Genomic DNA, 6,000 nt, shown 5'->3' with positions numbered 1-6,000 from the left:
CGTCCTGTGGCTACTTCGACATCGGCACACAGGGCACATTCTCACCTGAATGTCCGATCACCTACCTGCTTTCCAACCTGCCTCTGTATCTGGAACATACTGTGAGTACAGTACTGATCACACTGTTTTGGAAATATCCTGTTTGTGCATGCACGCGTGTGCGTGGTGTTATTATTTGCTTTTCCCCATCGACTGTGAATTCCTAGAGGGCAGGGACCAAGTCTGAGTCACTTCTGTGGCCTCATCTCAGTCATAGGGCCTGGCTCCAGGTTGTGAACAGGTAGGAGTTGGCTGGGTGGCTAGCTTGACTCATAAATGAGTAGGTGAGTGGATTGAAAGTTGGATGGATAGATGGTCGCATGACTAGATACTGAGTGGATACATCAGTGGACAAATGAATGTTGGATGGGTTGGAGAAATGGATGAAGAGTAGGGTTGCAAATGGATGAGGAAATGAAGTTGATGAATGAATTGAACAGATATGTAAATAAGGAAATGGACACGGATAGATGGATGGATGGATGGATGGATGGATAAATGAGTGGATGGATGAATGGATGGGTGGGTGGCGGGATTTATGGATAGGTGGAGGGAGGGAGGATAGATGAGTGAGCAGATGGATGGATGAAATCTGAGTCGATAACTGAGTGTGTGAATAAAGAAAGCTGAAGGAACTGGTAAAGAGATCAATGAATAGGAGGTGGATTGATGAAGGGCTGGATGGATCAGTGAATGAATGGCGGATAACACAGATGATGGATAGATCAATGGGAGATGGAAGGATGGGTAGAGAGAAGAATGAGGGGATGACTGGCTTTCAGAAGTACCTTGATGCAGAGCGAGTTCAGACATTGGCAAGCAGCCCTGACGTATAACCTGGAGCAGAGCACACTCACTTTGCAGAAATCCCCCCTTCTGGGTAGACCAGCCAGACTTCATACCTTGGAGGGTCATAGAGTTGGAGGAGGAGCAGGAGGAGACGGTGTAATCTCAGAAGCCAGCTTGCAAGAGGAAGCAGCCTTCAGACCTTCATCCCACGCAATGTGCAGCAACACTGCCCTGGGCTGGCTCTGTCCCCAAGACCAAAATGAAAAGAGTCACTTATTCAAAGGTAAAACTAGAGGAATACCAGTCAGGCCAAAAGGCAGGGTAAAGCCACCATCAAAAATGGGCACTTCTGGGCTTCCTAGGTGGCGCAGTGGGTGAGAATCCGCCTGCCACTGCAGGGGACACGGGTTCGATCCCTGCTCCAGGAAGATCCCACATGCTGCGGAGCAACGAAGCCCCTGCGCCACAACTATTGAGCCTGTGCTTTAGAGCCCATGAGCCACAACTATTGAGCCCATGTGCTGCAACTACTGAAGCCCACACACCTAAAGAGCTGTTAAAAGGAAAAAAACTAACTCCTCCTTAAAAAGAAAAACAAACAAACAAAAAAACTTTTTTTGTGTTTCTTTGCAAAGCTCACTTATTCAAAGGTAAAACTAGAGAAATACCAGTCAGGCCAAAAGGCAGGGTAAAGCCACCATCAAAAATGGGCACTTCTGGGCTTCCTAGGTGGCGCAGTGGGTAAGAATCCGCCTGCCACTGCAGGGGACACGGGTTCGATCCCTGCTCCAGGAAGATCCCACATGCTGCGGAGCAACGAAGCCCCTGCGCCACAACTATGGAGCCTGTGCTTTAGAGCCCGTGAGCCACAACTATTGAGCCCATGTGCTGCAACTACTGAAGCCCACTCACCTAAAGCCCGTGCTCCACAACAAGGGAAGCCACAGCAATGAGGAGCCTGCACACCACAACGAAGAGTAGCCCCCACTCATGGCAACTAAAAAGAAAGCCCACGCACAGCAAAAAAAAGACTCAAGACAGCCAACAAAATAAATAAATAAACAAATAAATAATTTTTAAAAAATTGGCACTTCTGCTACAATGGTTGGTGAATCTCCTCCACATGTATATCTTTGGATTAAAAAAAAAACAAAGAATAAAAAACAAAAACTTTTAAGTCCAAAGAGACGAACGTGCAAGGAAGTGTATTCCAGTGTTTTTTTAAAATTTTTTATTGAAATATAGCTGATTTACAATGTTGTGTTAGTTTCAGGTGTATAGCAAAGTGATTTGGTTATACATACATAAATATATATACATATATATTCTTTTACACTCTCTTTCATTGTAGGTTATTACAAGATATTGAGTATAGTTCCCTGTGGTATACTGTAGGTCCTTGTTGGTTATCTATTTTATATACATCCAGTTTTATTTTGTACCTAAAATCAAAACTGGAAATAACCAAAAAGGGGGATTGCTAAGGGGCAGTTATAAGTGCATAAAGAAAGGTACTCAAGGATGCTCATCACTGTATTGTTTAGAAGAGTCAAAACTGAAAACAACCCAAATGCTTATCAGCAGAAGATGACTTAAGTTAATCAGTTGAACATTCATACAGTGGTATGCTATCCAGCCATTAGAAATGGTGTCCAGGGACTTCCTTGGTGGCGCAGTGGTTAAGAATCTGCCTGCCAATCCAGGGGACACGGGTTCAATTCCTGGTCCGGGAAGATCCCACATGCCATGGAGCAACTAAGCCCGTGCGCCACAACTACTGAGCCCACGTACTGCAACTATTGAAGCTTGCACGCCTAGAGCCCATGCTCCGCAAGTGAGAGGCCCGTGCACCGCAACAAAGAGCAGCCCCCGCTCTCCGCAACTAGAGAAAGCCTGTGCACAGCAGAGCCAAAAATAAGAAAGAAAGGAAGGAAGGAAGAAAGGAAGAGAGAAAGAAAGAAAGAAAGAAAGAAAGGAAAACAGTGTGCAGATCCACAAGAATGGCTAAAATTTAAAAGGTGAACATGTCAACAACCACTTGGGGAAACGATCTGTATCTTGAAGACAACTCATCAGTTCTACCCTGAAAGCATACTCTGTGTTTTTGAGGTCCCTGTGTTTATACTCACCCCAAACCAAAAACCATCAAATGCCCATCAACAGAATAATGAATGTCAACTGTATATTCATCGATATATTAATATAAAGAAATAGAAATATTGACTTATTTATGAATCAGTGAATACCATTTGACACATAATGAGAATGAGGTCAACACTATAGAGAAGTCTCACATACATTGTTTTGAGTGAAAGAAGCTGAACGTAAAAGAGAACAGATTGGTTATTCCAATTATAGTACATTTAAAAACGAACAGAAGAAATTAAGGTCTGCTATTAAAAGCCTAAAAGTGGGATTACCTTTGTGGCGGGGTGACTGGGAAGAGACATAAGGGGGCTTGGGAGGCCAGTCACGTGGGTTTCTTTGGATTGTGAAAATCTGACCTAGGGGCTTTTCTTTCTTCATTACCTTCATGTAGAGGCCAAAATATTTGTAATTGATGTTGAATATGTAATGAGGTAAGCAAATAATCAGGGCATAGTCTTAAATGAAAAATGCAAGTTGCAAACCACAGGCACCGTAGGACTTGACTTTTTAAAAAAATAGCCTGTACAAACACATACAGGAACATGCATAGAAAAATCTGGAAGCATAAACATTCAATTGACAAGTGATTGTGTGTGTGTGTGTGTGTGTGTGTGTGTGTGTGTGTGTGTGGAGGGGCAGGGGGGGAGAAAGAGAGGGGTGGGCTCATGGGAGACATTAATAAACAAAATTTCAATTTAAAACATTACAGAGTTTGGCCTTTTAGTCAAGGTGGCAACATGATGTGATGTGGGGACCTGACCCCCCTTCACTCAAACATAGACATAACAGACTATTTTAAAACAATGTTACCACATGGTGATCATTTTTTAATGTATAGAAATATCAAATCGCTACATTGTACACCAAGAACTAACATAATGTTGTAGGTCAATTATACTTCAAAAACAAACTCATAGAAAAAGAGATCAGATTTGTTGTTATTGGATGGGGTGGGGTAAGGGGAGAGCGAATTGGATGAAGGCAACCCACTTCCAGCTATGAGATAAATAAGTATTAGGGATGTAATGTACGACATGATTAAAATAATTAACACTGCTGTAAGTTGTATGAAAGGTGTTAAGAGAGTAAATTCTGGACTTTCCTGGTGGTTAAGAATCTGCCTGCCTATGCAGGGACACAGGTTCGATCCCTGGTGTGGAAAGATCCCACATGCTGCAGAGCAACTAAGCCCATGCACCACAACTACGGAGCCTGTGTTCTAGAGCCCACAAGCCACAACTACTGAATCCCACAAGCCCTAGAGTCCACGTGCCACAACTATTGAGCCCACATGCTGCAATTACTGAAGCCCAGACAGCTAGAGCCCATGCTCCTCAACAAGAGAACCCACCACAATGAGAAGCCCACGCACCATAAAGAAGAGTAGCCCCCGCTCACCACAACTAGAGAAAAGCCCACATGCAGCAACGAAGACCCAACACAGCCAGGAAAAAAAAAAAGCCATCATAATCACAGTATAGTTCCCATCCAGGACTAGCCAAATAGGCCAGTGTGACAGAAAAGTGAAAGCAGAAATTAATACCAATGTACCAATGATACATTGTATTTCAATTCAGGAGGGGAAAATTCTGTATTTAAACAAGCGGTACAAGGCAATCTATCTGGAAGAACATAAGTTTGGACCTCTCATACTATATTCTAAAAAATTCCAGATGGATTGAAAACTTATAAGAACATTTATTAGTATGTATGTATAACCCGTAAATCAGTGAGCTCTCAAAAAACTAAACAGGAAACCCAGAGGCTTTGGAAAAGATAAACATGTCTGACATCATAAAGACAAAAAAAAATTCTATGGCTAATTATGCCATAAATAAGCCCAAAGTACAAAAGACTGCGGGAAATATTTGCAGTGAATGTGATAAAGCGTTCAAGTTAATTGCCTGCTAAAACAAAAATACCCATACTTTTGGAAGACTATGCCAGCATCCAGTCCCTGCAACTTAACATTCACGACTTCTAGGATATAATCCAAAATGACTTGAAATATGAATAAACTCCAAAAAGTGTAACTCAGTCTCCTGAGAAAAACTTATCAATGGAGTCTGACCTCAGGATGCCCCAAATGTGGGAATTATCAGACAAGGATTTTAGAGCAGCTATTATAATTATGCTAAATAGGAAAATATGCTCACAGTGAGTGAAGAGGTAGGGCATCTCAGTAGAGAAATAGAAAAATAAAAATATTAGAAAGAACCAAGTGGAAATTCTAAAATTGAAAATATACAATAACTGGACTTTCTAGGTGGTGCAGTGGGTAAGAATCCACCTGCCAATGCAGGGGACACGGGTTCGATCCCTGCTCCAGGAAGATACCACATGCCACGGAGCAACTAAGCCCGTGCGCCACAACTGTTGAGCCTGTGCTCTAGAGCCCGTGAGCCACAACTATTGAGTCCATGTGCCGCAACTACTGAAGCCCATGCGCCTGGAGCCTGTGCTCTGCAACAAAAGAGGCCACCACAATGAGAAGCCTTCGCACCACAAGAAAGAGTAGCCCCCACTCGCCGCAATTAGAGAAAGCCCGTATGCAGCAAAGAAGACCCAACACAGCCAATAAAATAAACAAACAAACAAATTTATAAAAAAAAGAAAATATACAATAACTGGAATGCAAAAATTCTCTAGATGGGGCTAAACAGCAACATGCAGATGACAGAAGAGTCAATGAGTTTGAATGTAAATAGATAGAAATTATCGAACACAGAGGGGATAAAGAATGAGCCGTAGAGCAAGCCTTAGGTACCTGTAGGACAATATCAAAAGGTCTAACGTAGATGTAATTGGGGGTCCCAGAAAAAAAAAGGAGGGTAGAAAAAATATGTAAAGAAATAACGGGACTTCCCTGATGGTGCAGTGGTTAAGAATCCACCTGCCAATTCAGGGGACACGGATTCAATCCCTTGTCTGGAAAGATCCCACATGCCATGGAGCAACTAAGCCCATGCACCACAACTACTGAGCCCATGAGCCACATCTACTGAGCCCACATGCTGCAACTAC

This window comes from Hippopotamus amphibius, chromosome 15 (genome assembly GCF_030028045.1).
Source record: "Hippopotamus amphibius kiboko isolate mHipAmp2 chromosome 15, mHipAmp2.hap2, whole genome shotgun sequence".
In the NCBI taxonomy this organism is placed as follows: Eukaryota; Metazoa; Chordata; class Mammalia; order Artiodactyla; family Hippopotamidae; genus Hippopotamus; species Hippopotamus amphibius.
This window is presented reverse-complemented; position numbering follows the sequence as displayed.